The sequence below is a fragment of the Equus caballus genome, chromosome 9, assembly GCF_041296265.1.
Source record: "Equus caballus isolate H_3958 breed thoroughbred chromosome 9, TB-T2T, whole genome shotgun sequence".
NCBI classification, from domain to species: Eukaryota; Metazoa; Chordata; class Mammalia; order Perissodactyla; family Equidae; genus Equus; species Equus caballus.
In genome coordinates, this window is record NC_091692.1 from 36,856,366 (window position 1) to 36,869,725 (window position 13,360).

At 36.4% G+C, this 13,360-nt stretch overlaps 1 pseudogene; it reads right to left on the bottom strand.

The window, feature by feature from the left end:
* Nucleotides 1-340: 340 nt before the first annotated feature.
* LOC111774884 (chloride intracellular channel protein 4 pseudogene) lies at nt 341-1,134 on the bottom strand (annotated as a pseudogene).
* Nucleotides 1,135-13,360: the final 12,226 nt, after the last annotated feature.

Consider the following 13,360-nt stretch of genomic DNA (forward strand, 5'->3'; position numbering starts at 1 on the left):
AGGCTGAGTGATCAGGTTATGATTATTATTTTAACAGTTAAACATTTCACCTCAAAAGTTCTGCCATCTATACATAGTGAATGGACACAACAGTAAGGGCTCCAGAAAGATGACAAACTACTTCTAAAAGAAAAGTCTGTGATGGAGTGTCTCCAAGTTAAAGGAGAGGAGAATATGGAGCAGGGGATGTAGGCAGGGTAAAAGAGTTTTAAAATAAAACTGCTTAGGAGTGTATGTTTAAAGATAGCTACTTTACCTTTTTTATCCTTTATCCCAATATTGAATAATTACATTTTCATGCAAAATAAAATTTCTACTTTATAGGAAAAGTAGCAGCCTGTTAGGAAAAGCCTATTCTTAGGGGAAAATCTGAAAACATCTCTTTCATAAGTGCTGTTTTACTTGGTAAGTTTTTGGCTACATCACTATATGCTCTTTCAATTTCCTTATCACTGGGACAGGTATTGGTGAATTCATCCCTACTACAAGCGTTAGTTAAGTATCTCCAGATGCTGGTCATTCTTTTTGGAATATAAAAGTTACAATATGTTTTGGCCACTACGATGACAATGTGCAGTCTGAGCAGCAGGTTGCAAATAGCTGTCATTTCATTGACATCCTGAAATTTACATGTAGAAAACTTAATGTCCTCCATACTATTTCTATCAATTTCATCAGGGAGGGGAGAATTCAGATATTCATCCAGGTCCTGCAGTCTTTTCAAGAGACCCCATGCTTCATTAGCCTCTGGCCTAGAATTCATGATATATGCAGAGAATTTGGCAAAGATGTCCATTCCAGCAGTATTTGATCTGTGTGTTTTGGTGAAAGTTTTAAGTAGTTGGGAGGGCACAAGATTTTTTCAAGAAACTCTTTAATTTATTCCATCTGTTTTGACTTTGTTGTTGAAGGTTATAAATGGCGGGTGAGTCCTGGGTGCTATGTTCAGCAGGTCTGCAGCCTTCCTTTTCAGGTTAATGGTTGTGACACTATATACAACACCTTAGAGCCAAATAATCATGAAGAGCCTGTGGGAAAGAGGCAGTTTCCTATGCTTTTACCATCACTGCCAGCCTTGACAAAGAGCTCGATTACGGGCTCTTTGTCCTCCTCCCTAAACCAGTTCAGCAGCATGGCCAGCTCAGCTGGGCTCCGCAGACCATGGCGGGGGCTGCTTCTGCTCTAAGGCTGCTCTGGCCGCAGTTCCTTCCAAGCTGCACTTCCCTGGAGAGTATAGCATCCAGCTTCCTCAGCCTCTGCTCCTCAGCACCACCTCACACCCAACACATGGCTGCATTCTAAATGTCTATATCCTCACACAAATGGTGGCAATAGCAGTATCCGTCCTCCTAAGGTGGTCAACAGATTTAGTCAACATATGTAAAAAGTTTAGCATAGTTCTTTCCTGTTAGTTAAGGAACGGTTATCTCCACGGTATGAAACAGTCATCTGGAATGGTCAATGCAAAGGCCCTGAAGAAGGTGCTTGCTTCAGATGTTCAAGTCAGAAAGAGGAAGCCAATATTGTAAGATAAATTGGCAAGAGGGAGAGTTATGAGGCATGGTATCAGAGAATGTCAAGGAATGAAGTGGCCTCTGCTACTGCCGAAACTTCAAGACATAGACAGTCCTTCACCCACACTATGTACCTATTGCACTTTATTAATCTGGTTGCAAAGGCATCCTATGAATTGTAACAAAATTTCTCTTTAGTGACTTTATTGAGTTTTGGCCTCTGTATTATAAGAGTTACTTTGGAATATATAGCCCAGGAAGGCCTCCTCTGAGATTGCTCTCACTCCACAAGGAACATATACACCATGCCCTTCTCAACCCTAGCCACACTGATTAGACTATGAGTGGAAACAATAAACCTGGCCAGATCAATTACCTTTTCCCTAAAGAAAGTAGAAATGGTACTCAGAAGTTCAAAATTGTAACCCTTCCATGGAAAAACATACTTGGAGCTTCATATTGATTTGGCCATTTTATGCACTATATTTAAGGAAACATAAACAAAATCTGCTCAATAAATAGCAAGATATATAGAGAGGGATGAAATGGATGAGGAACAAGAAAGATCAAATAAGTTCAGGCGGCCCGTGAGAAACTGTGAAGAAGAAAAATCTTTCTTGGTTCTGAAGGCATTTCAACCCTGATTACATCCCCTTGATATCCACCAAAGGAAAAGAAGAACAAAAAATAAATTTGTCAAAAATCCAAAGTAGTGATATCTTTATGGTGTCAAATATCTTATAGATTGAACACCCCAAGAGAAGAATGAGAAAAGGGAATAAACCAACACTTCACCAAATGAAGTCTATAAAGCACAGAAAAGTCAAGTATTTTTAATATCAAGGAGTAGAAGACTTATTTTTTCTGTGCCTATGCCATATTTGTTTGACCAATTGGTTTTTATATGGGCTGAGAGTAGATGAGGCAAACATCAAGCTATCTTTTCCTACATGGCATATTTTCTTTGTTATTCTTAGGCTTTGAATTTTGATCTATTTTTTGACAAATCCAATGGGCATACTCTATCTAGTCTTAGTTCTGGACTTCAACCGACATGCAAAGACCTCCCCCAACTAAACCCTGTACATCCTGCACACACCATGACAATTCTATCATTTTACACAATAACTTTTTTTCATATGGTTATGCCTGAGTACATTATGTCACATACACATTTATTCCATTGTCCTCTGTCTTTACTGCCAAATTGCATGATCTGCAAGAGCAGAGATTTTACCTGCTTAGTTCATCTCTGTATTTTCACATAGGTATTTGAATATATGTGCACTTACAGAAAATGAGAAGTTACAAAATGAAAAGAAAGGCGGAGAAAATGAAATGAGTTAAATGGAGTGGTTTTATACAACTCTTTTAAACCAAATAGAATTGAACATCAAAAACTAAATGAAACATGATATTCAATAACAGTAATTGAACAAAATCAGTATGGACTAATGATTAAAATTAGCAGAGACTTTGACATAAAATAATATAAAATGTACCTAGAACACTATAGTATGTAGCAGATGTTCAGTTATTGTTTGTTAAATGAAGCAGGAATTATATTTCATTATAGTATATGGACATTTACTATGTGACAAGGTTTATTTAAATTTAGTTGGAAAGGTTTGATTGTTGTATAAAAGCTGGCATAAATGGCTATCTGGAAGAAAATGAAGTTGGTCCCCTCCCTCAGATATGTTACAAAAAAAATCAGAGGAATTATGACTTCAGTGTAAGAATAACAAATACTTTATAGGTGAACATCTAGAAAATTGCATATAAAATCCACAGTGGGCAAAACCATCCTAAATAAAGCAAGATATATGATAGACATATCATAAAAATTTAAACATTTTATGGCCAAAAATATCCTCTAAAAGTCAATTGAGAAACAATAATTTGTAAAAATCATTTGAAATGCTGATAACTACAGAAAAATAGGCAAATAATTTATGGGCATATATAATAATAGGCAAATCCAAATGGTGAGCAAATATATAAATCTTTGCTCAAACTCAATAACAGTTTAAGAAAACAACAAAAACCTCTTCCACACCCATCAGTCTGGGAAAACACTTAAAGAATTGTCACATTGATTGGGGCTGGAACTTTTAAACATGTAGGAAAAGGTATCCTTTAATTTTCTTGGCAGAAATGTAAATTGTTACAAGGCTGGGAAGACAACTTGAAGACAGCTATAAGTATTCCAAACACTGATATTCTTTAACTCAGGGATTCTCAGTTTTGGCACTTTGGACATTCTGGGCCATTCTTTGTGGTGGGGTATGCCCTGTGCATTGTAGAATGTTTAGAGCATTCATGGCCTCCACCCATCCCTCTCCCTGTGACAGTCAAAAATGTCTCCAGCCATTCCTCAGTGTCCCCTGGGCAACAAAATCACCCATGGTTGGAACTACAGTTTGAACTTCACAATCTCAAAATATTTTTGTAGCATTGACATAATAGCAATTCAATGTTATGAATATGAAAGATGAAAAAGACTGCACTAAAAACTAAAGAGCATCTATGACATGCATAGTACCTTATTCATGCACTGGTATAAACATGTATGAATATGTATGTGTACCTAACATAGGAAGAAATGATTAAAAGAAATTAAGAACTTATAGTGGGCTGTCCCAGGGGCACAGTGGTTAAGTTGGCACACTCTGTTTCCATGGCCCAGGGTTCACAGGTTTGGATCCCAGTCACGGACATACAGCATCAAGCCATGCTGCAGCAGCAGTCCACATACAAAATAGAGGAAGATTGGCACAGATGTTAGCTCAGGGTGAATCTTCCTCAAGCAAAAAAGAGGAAGATAGGCAATGGATGTTAGCTCAGGGACAATCATCCTCTCAAAAAAAAGAAAAAAGAAAGAAATTAAGAACTTATGGAATAAAGATTGTCAGTAAGAATGAAATTAGGTTAAGAAGAGCGGTTTTAAAAAAAACTGTATGGGGCTGGCTCCGTGGCTCAGTGGTTAGGTTCACACACTCTGCTGCGGCAGCCCCAGGTTTCACAGGTTTGGATCCTGGTTGTGGACATGGCACCGCTCATCAGGCCATGTTGAGGCGGTGTCCCACATGCTACAACTAGAAGGACCCACAACTAAAAAATACAACTATCTGCTGGAGGGATTTGGGGAGAAAAAGCAGAAAAAACAAAAAAGATTGGCAACAGTCGTTAGCTCAGGTGCCAATCTTTAAGAAAAAAACACAAAACAACTCTATGGAACAAAATCTGACACTAACTTATATAGAGATATAAAATAATTTAATGACATCAACATGAGACACTAATTCAAGATTAAATTGCCAAAACTTGGAAATAAAAGACTATAATAGAAGGGCCTTTAAAATTGCGAAGGAAGCAGTATCTATGTTATCATTTCATCCTAGACAAAGACATATGGGTTCAAATATGCTTATGGACCATAAAGTTGGTCTTTAGTCAAATGATAAATAAAATGCAGTCCAGTGATGGCCAAAGGTAATGCAACTTCTAGAAATCCATCTAATCATAAAAGTCCAGAAGGAAAAGTAAGAAATAATGGAGACATGAAAAAAGTTGGAAATATGAACAAGGGGTGATTTATTAGCACCAAGCATGCAGAACACTCATATCATTTTGTTTAAAGCAAGGATTTGTAAATGAAGAATATTAAAGTGACGGCTGAATGCTTTCAGTAGAAAAATAGATAAATAAAAAGCTATGAAGAGAACACAATATTACTGACTGATTTACTGACACAAAATTTATTTACAGTGACAATTTCCCACAAATACATCTATACATACATAAAAGAACTCAGTGGAAAACAGCAAAGCTGGTGGGGAAAAAACCCTTTAATTCCTTGTTTTACAGAATGCAATGAAAAACAGAAATAGAAACACTGACCCCACTATACAAAAGTAAAAGACTTGCTCAAATTACAATAATGAAAGCAAATGGCTAACTAACTGACAAGCCTCTAAGACAGTGAAATAATTGCAAAGTAAATCTCTTTTGCATACTCTGTTTCAGCTATTAAACTTTTTTTCATGTGTCTACCCAGAGTGAAAGAAGACTCCGTGAAATGTATGTGTCCGGAATCCTGCTGCATACCTTCACATCATTGGATATCTCTTCAGACCTAACACTATTTCCCTACTCTCTTTAACTGCAAAATGTCTTGAATATGTTCTACTTTTACTGGAGGCACTTCATACCTCCAATTCCCTCTTCTAATTGAGCTACCTAACCATAATTTATTTGTCAACAATGTCTCCTGTGATGCTGAATTCAATGTTCACATTTTTTTTAGCATTATAAATAAATAGATGAAATGATTAATCAAGGAAACAAAACACAGCAATCTCTTGCTCTGGGCTAAATTAGATTGGCTCTCAGGTAACCACAGGTAAACATTCTTGTCTTCTATTCTCTCTGAACCACTTATCCAGGTTCTACTGTGTTGTTGGACTCACCTTGATGGGATTTCTGAGAGAAAGTTCTCCTGGCAGAAATCCGAATTTCTCATTGGATGGAAGACAAGAGAGCGGAAAGGAGTGAAGCATCAGTCCCTGAGAAAGATTTAAGACATAAAAACAAACAAACAAAAAAACATGTCCAGTCTATCTGAAGTTTACACACACTGAAAGACTGGACGTGAGGAGACATTTACAGCTCCCTACATCTGCTCATTAGGCACATTTGCCTCTTGCTACTGCAACCTCTAAGTGCATTGATTTCCCTTTGGGACGCTGGTCTGAATTGTATAGAAGTTTTTCCTGCTGATTTTCTGTCCCCAAGGGACCAAGTGAAAAGTCAAGTGAATCAGGTTTTTTTTTTTTTAAACCTTTCTCCATCAACTCTTCTCCCTTCTAGAGGTCTAAATCTCCTAGCACCTTACCTCAACTCTGAGTCAAAGTTTTCTACAAAGTCTAAGTCTGAGAAAAGTGTCTGGATTAGGTCCCTTGTATCTTCAAAGCATTGACTTTTGGTGGGGATCATGACATCTCAAGAAAATTGAATTTCTCCTTTTCAGCAAGTGGGGGAACTGAGTTCCTTTGATATAAAGCCTTGGGCACTACACTCCTGGGCTTCAGGACACGTTTGCCATAACAATTAGGAATTTCATACTTACAAGTTAAGAGCTGTCATTTAGTCCTTCATTATAACATGTATACTAGTTATAAGAGATATATTTAGATGTTTTCATGCACTATGACCTAAGCTTAGCATCTTATAGGGATTGTCTAATTTAACTCATATAAAAATCCATTCTGTGAGGTAGACTTGTTAGTTATGAACTCCATTCTCCAATGCAGAAAAAGGGCTTAGAGAGGTTTAGCGATCTCCTGAAAATTATAATTGGGTAAAGGATGGGCCCTTGATAGGAATTGTGTCAGGATGCTTCCAGTTCTCAAACTCTGGGACAGTGGCTCTCAACCAGAGATGATTTTGCTCCTGTAGTTATTCGGCAGTGTTTTAAGAGATGCTGCCAGAAATCTGCAATCCACAGGACAGCTCCCAAAAGAAATATTATCCTGTCAGGAATGTCAACAGTGAGAAAACCTATTTTAGACCAACACTTCTCCAATGTTAATATGCATATGAATGACTCAGATTCTGACTCAGCAGGTCCTGGTGGGCCCAGCAATTCTGCATTTATAACAAGCTCCTGGTGATGTTGATGCGGTAGGTCCTGGTCTGGGGAATAGTCTTTGAGCAGCAAGCCTGTGGTTCTGTGTTAGAGTTAGGTGTAGACAATTTTAGGTCTTTTCCATGAAAATCATCTTTTCATGTTATTTTGAAGGAATACTGTATTCACTCATCCAGAAGCTGTGATAAATTCTGTGTTTGAGTCTTTTATGTAAGGGCCTTTGAGTATCACCAAATGATATACTTCTGTGAAAGACCACGCAGTGGCAGAATAAAGTCCTCCAAAGATGTTCACAACCTAATCCCCAGCACCTTTGCCCATGTTATTTTTTTTATAGCAATGGAGGATTAAGGTTTCAAATGGAATAACATTGTAAGTCAAGTGACTTTAAGAAGATTATCCATGATTATCCATGTTGGAGTGAGATAATCACAATTGTTCTCTAAATGTTGAAGCAGGAGGCAGAATGTAGGGTCAGAGAGAGGTTTGAAAATGCTATGCTGCTGGCTTTGAAGATGGATGAAGAGCCATGAGCCAAAGAATGCAAGTGGCCACTATAAACTGGAACAGGAAAAGAAGCTTCTAGAAGGGACCTAGCCCTGCAAACGTCTTGATATTACCCTAATGAGACCCATTTCAAGTTTCTGACCTGCAGAACTGTAAGAGCATAAATTTGTTTGTTTTAAGCCACTAATATGTCAATATTTTAATAGCAGCAATAAGAATCTAATACAGACATTTATCCAATAAAATCATATTTGGGAGACCTGAATTTAGGTTCCACAAGTTCTTAGTTCAGCATCCCCTGGGTAAGGTTATTTTGTGTTGAATTCCCATCTTATGTAGAAGAAATTTAAGGTCAGTTTGGAGACATTCAGCACTAATTGCTGGTACAGAGCATTTCCCATTCTATAAATATAAATGTGGTTCTGACTTTGAGGCCTTTGGGCATTAGGATAGAAAAAGTAATTTATTATAAATGTCACCCATGCTACTGTAAGTCTTTGTGTCTACATTTCGGCATTCTTTGAATTTCATGTTAATTCAAACATTTATTCTTTTCCTTTTTAGCCTCTTCAACTTTCTCACAAGTTTTTAGTCAACATAAAAGATGGGATTATAAATGTGTCTGTGTGTGTGCATATATTTTTGAGAGTATGCTTGTTTAAAAGAAAAATGTACACAAATAAACAGACATATACATATATACTCTTATTACTCTGGAATATTTCCTTTCAAAGTATTTCCACACATTTCATTTACTCCTCACAACATCCATGTGAAGTTAAATTTATTACCCCACTTTACCTTCAGGAATAGGAAAACTGAGCCTCAGCACAATGAATTTTGCAAAAATTACATACCTAAGTAACTAAAGCTTATGGTGCACTTTCTTAAATTACATAAAAATGGTATGCTGTTGCATGTACTCAATTTTTGTATGGCTTCTTTCCACATATTTTATATGTACAATTTATTGTATGTAATTATACTCTCATAAAGTAGTGAAAGGAGTAAAATCTAATGGTGCATGGCTCAGGGTAGGATCTACATGACAGGTAGCCAGGTCCTACTGAAAATGTGGGGGAGAATCTCTTGTAATTGGGAAGAAAGCGAAGTTTTATATATGGATATAGGAACAGTGGAATTAAATTGAAGCCATTCACATTTGATAATAATGTTTTTCTCTAAACTAATCAACATATATAAATGAAGTAAATTGACCAGATATTGGTTCACAGCAGAAGCACACTACAGCTACAAACAACATCATGGCTGAGACTTAGAAACACAATGCAGAGATGCACAGCTGACTGTATATCCACGAGAAGACCAGCAAAGATCACAGTTACTTCCCACCATATGATCCCACTAAAAAATAAGGTGTTATGGGGGCCGGCCCCATGGCTGAGTGGTTGGGTTCATGTGGTCTGCTTTGGTGGCCTGGGGTTTCTCCAGTTCAGTTCCTGGGTGTGGACATGGCACTGCTCATCAAGCCACACTGAGATGGCATCCCACATAGCACAACCAGGAGAACCTACAACTAGAATATACAACTATGTACTGGGGAGCTTTGGGGAGAAGAAGAAGGAAAAAAAAGATTGGCAACAGACGTTAGCTCAGGTGTCAATCTTTAAAAAAAAAGATGTTATGTTAAACCATTTGATTTTAGGATGGTTTGTTATGCAGCAATAGCTAACTGATGTAATGATCAAAACAAATGGAAGCGACAGCAATTGAAATAATCTATTTCTCCTTATTGTTGCCATATGTTCTAATTAGAAGACAACATTCATGATCATTTTGTTATTAAAATTTCAGATAACTTAATTAACAAGTGATTACATTGAGGTTCCATTCTAGGGAACTTGGAGAGGAACTTGAAGAGACATGCATATTTGTGCAGAAAAAATGTTGACCCTGTATCACCTGACTGGTGTTGATACAAATAATCAATAACCTTTTTATAGATAGGAGAGATAAGGTGAATTCTACTTGAGTTGGACTGAGGATTATAATCAGGGAAGACAGTCTCCACAAAGGAAGAACGTGTTCTGGAGAAGCATGATTTGCAGCATGATTATTTACCATTTCAGAACAAAGAACTTACACCAAGCATGACAGGGCTACATTTTTCTCAAAGTCTCAAGAAGATATTTTGCTGCAGTTTAGCATGTATATAGAAGGTTAACCTGACCCTGGTTTCTGGGAATAAAAACTTACCTTCAAAAGAGAACTGGCATTGACATCAGAGGAAGGGAGGCATTCATCCCTATTTTCAAAGAGTGCATCCTTTGCTTTGGGATCATGTTTAATGTTTGAAGCAGATGCACAATGCAGGTTTGACAGGCCACATATCAGGCTGCTCAGGGAAAAACAAGTTTAGGCTGAATCAGCTTTAAACCAGATTGACTTCCCCATACATCTCAATATGTGAAAATTTCTTACTGTTTTCATAACTGGACATGTGAATTCAGGCTCTCATGTGGGTCATATTTTAACCATGAATATTGATGAAATTCATGAGAAAAAATAAAATAATATGATGGACGATATTGATATTGTTCATTCACTGATCCTTCAGAGGTTATGAAAAATTTAGAAAAGGGGGGAATATTTCATTTACAGTAATGGAAAAAATCATATTTATAGGCATCACTGGAAGTTTTCAATCAAAACAGTAAGATAATACAATGAAAAAGGTAAAACATGCCAACCAATTCTTCACCCAATGAGTAAATCCCATTATACATAGACACCAATATTTGATACATCAGTGAGTAGATGTACAGCTTGAAAAATAAATATTTTGCATAATAATATAAAGCATAATTTAAATTTTTTCTTCCCATCATATTTAAGAACATCTCTTACTCTAAGACCATGTTAAGTCAATCTATATGTTGACCTTTGTGTTTCTGTGTAAAGTCCCTTTGGAGACATATTTGATAATCAGTTTTTACCACTGGCTATGGTAGGCATTGCAGACACCAAGTTGAAAGAGAACAGGATCCTAATGAGGAGAAGAAAACCCAATGACCAACTATAAAAGATATTAGTCTGTTCAAGTCTACATTATTAGGCAGAGCAGTTAAGATAGTGATATACAAAGAATGATCTTCACAAAAGGGATAAACTGTGGCCTCAAATTTTCCTCTGTTATCAAATTATAACATAATTATATATTATAATATAATATAAATTGGTTAATATAAATTGAGTGAAATATTCTTATGAAAGAAATAGAGGCAGTTACTAGTTGAATGCAAATACCATCTTCCGCCAGAGGGGAGATGACTGCTATTTTTAAAAACAGATCTACTAACAAAAGTCAAACAGCAATAAGGAAAAAGAGATGTGAGTAACAGCACAATATGAAAGGAGATTACTACTACTAAGAATGAAGAACTTTCTATATTTAAAAAGTGCTGGGGAGAGATACAATATGAATGACTGATAGAAGTGATCACACAATATTTATAAACATTCACTTGTTCTCCACAAATACATCTGTACATATATAAAAGAATTAAATGCCAAACAGCAAGGTTGGTGGAGAAAACTCCAATTATTGTTTGAAAATATGCAATTAAAAAAAAATCCAGACCCTAGTTTACAAACCAAGCAAAGAACTTGCACAGATGATTTACCATAAAGGATGTGAAAGACTAATAAACTGGAAAATATATGCAACCTCACCAGTAATGAAATAATTGCTAAGTAAAACTCCTTTATTCCTAGTATTCCTCTAGGTTTATTAAGTAAAATTTATTTTTTTATGTCAATACCCAATGTGAGATAAGATACTATGAAATGTATGTCTCATGAACAGCTTATTGCAAGGTAATATCTACCTCCATGGTCTGGAACTTTTTGATGAGTATAAAACATGCTCAAATACACCCCATCTTAAATTTTTAAAAAAATACCATCAATCCACTGCACAGTCCTGCATACCTAATGCCCTATTTTTCTAATATTCTGTTTTGCTGAACTGCAAAACTTATCAGATATGTTCTAATTTTACTGAAATCACTATGTTTCCCTTTCCTTCCTCAGTTTCATCCAAATAGACTTTCATTTCTATCACTTAACTGTCAATAATGATCCATCTATTGCTTAGTCCACTGGACATTTCCCTTATTAACATATTAAGTTAATTATAAATGAATTAGTTAAGCAAGCAAACACAATCATCTCTTGTCTCTTGGTGAGGCAGATTAAGCTCTCAGGTGACCTCAGGTAACAGTTCTTGGCTTCCATTCTCTTTGATCTTTCCTGAAGTATCTACTGTGCTCTCAGACTCACCCAGGTGGGTCTCTGAGAGGGAGGTCTCCATGTGAAAGTCTGCAATTCTCTCTGGATACTTGATGATGGAGACTGAAACTCTGTACCCAGACGAAACAGAAGGAAAGTGTGAAGCATCTGTCCCTGAGCAAGATTTTCAGAATCAAAAGCAAAACCCATGTTCAGTCCACCCAATGGTGTACACGCTGAAGGCCTGCAGCAGAGGAGATATTTAAGCTTCATATATCTTCTCATTAGGCACATTTCCCTTTTGTAACTCCAAACCCTAACCACTGGTCTCTGAGTACTGGTTTGCTCAGTACATTGGTGTAGACACAAAGAGATTTTTTCCTACTGATTCTCTGTTCTGAAGATCCCAGGTTAGAAGTCAAACGAATTCTGTTTTTGTTTAGTCGTGGGGAAAGATGACTTTCTTTCCTTCCTTTTGCTTTCTTTTTTTTTTCTGGATCACAATATAAAAAATATTTTATTGTGGATTACAATAAAAAATGTCTGAAATCTCTTCAGTTTTTCCAATTTCCTGCTTAATCCTCAACCAGTTTCTTTTAAAATTTGTTTAAATTGAGATAATGTTAGTTTATAACATTATATAAATTTCAGGTGCACATGATTATATTTTGACTTTTGTATAGACTACACAGTGTTCACTACCAAAAGTCTAGTTGCCATCTGTCATTGTACAACTGTGCCCCTTTGCCACTTTCTCCTTCCCCTCACCCCCTGCCCCTCTGGTAATGCCAATCTGTTCTCTGTATCTATGTGTTTGCTTGTTGTCATTTTATCTTCCACATCTGAGTAAAACCATATAGTATTTGGCTTTCTCCATTTGACTTGTTTCACTTAGTATAATACCCTCAAAGTCCATGGCAAGATTTCACCTCTTTTTATGGATGGGTAGTATTCCATTGTGTATATATACCACATCTTTTTCATCCATTCATCCATCAATGAGCACTTAGGTTGTTTCCAAGTCTTGGCTATTGCAAATAATGCTGCAATGAACATAGGAGTGCATATATCTTTTCAGATTAGTGGTTTTGTATTCTTTGTATAAATATCCAGAAGTGGAATAGTGGAATCATATTGTAGTTCTATTTTTAATTTTTTAAGGAATCTCCATACTGTTTTCAATAGTGGCGGCACCATTTTGCATTCCCACCAGCATTGTATGAGGGCTCCTTTTTCTCCACATTCTCTCCAACACTTTGTTGTTTCTTGTCTCATTAATTGTGGCCATTCTGATGGGTGTGAGGTAGTTTTAATTTGCATTTCCCTAATAATTAGTGATTTAGAACAGTTTTTCATGTGCCTGTTGACCATCTGCAAATCTTCTTTGAAAAATATCTGTTCATATTCTCTGTCCATTTTTTGTTTTTTTTGTTGTTGT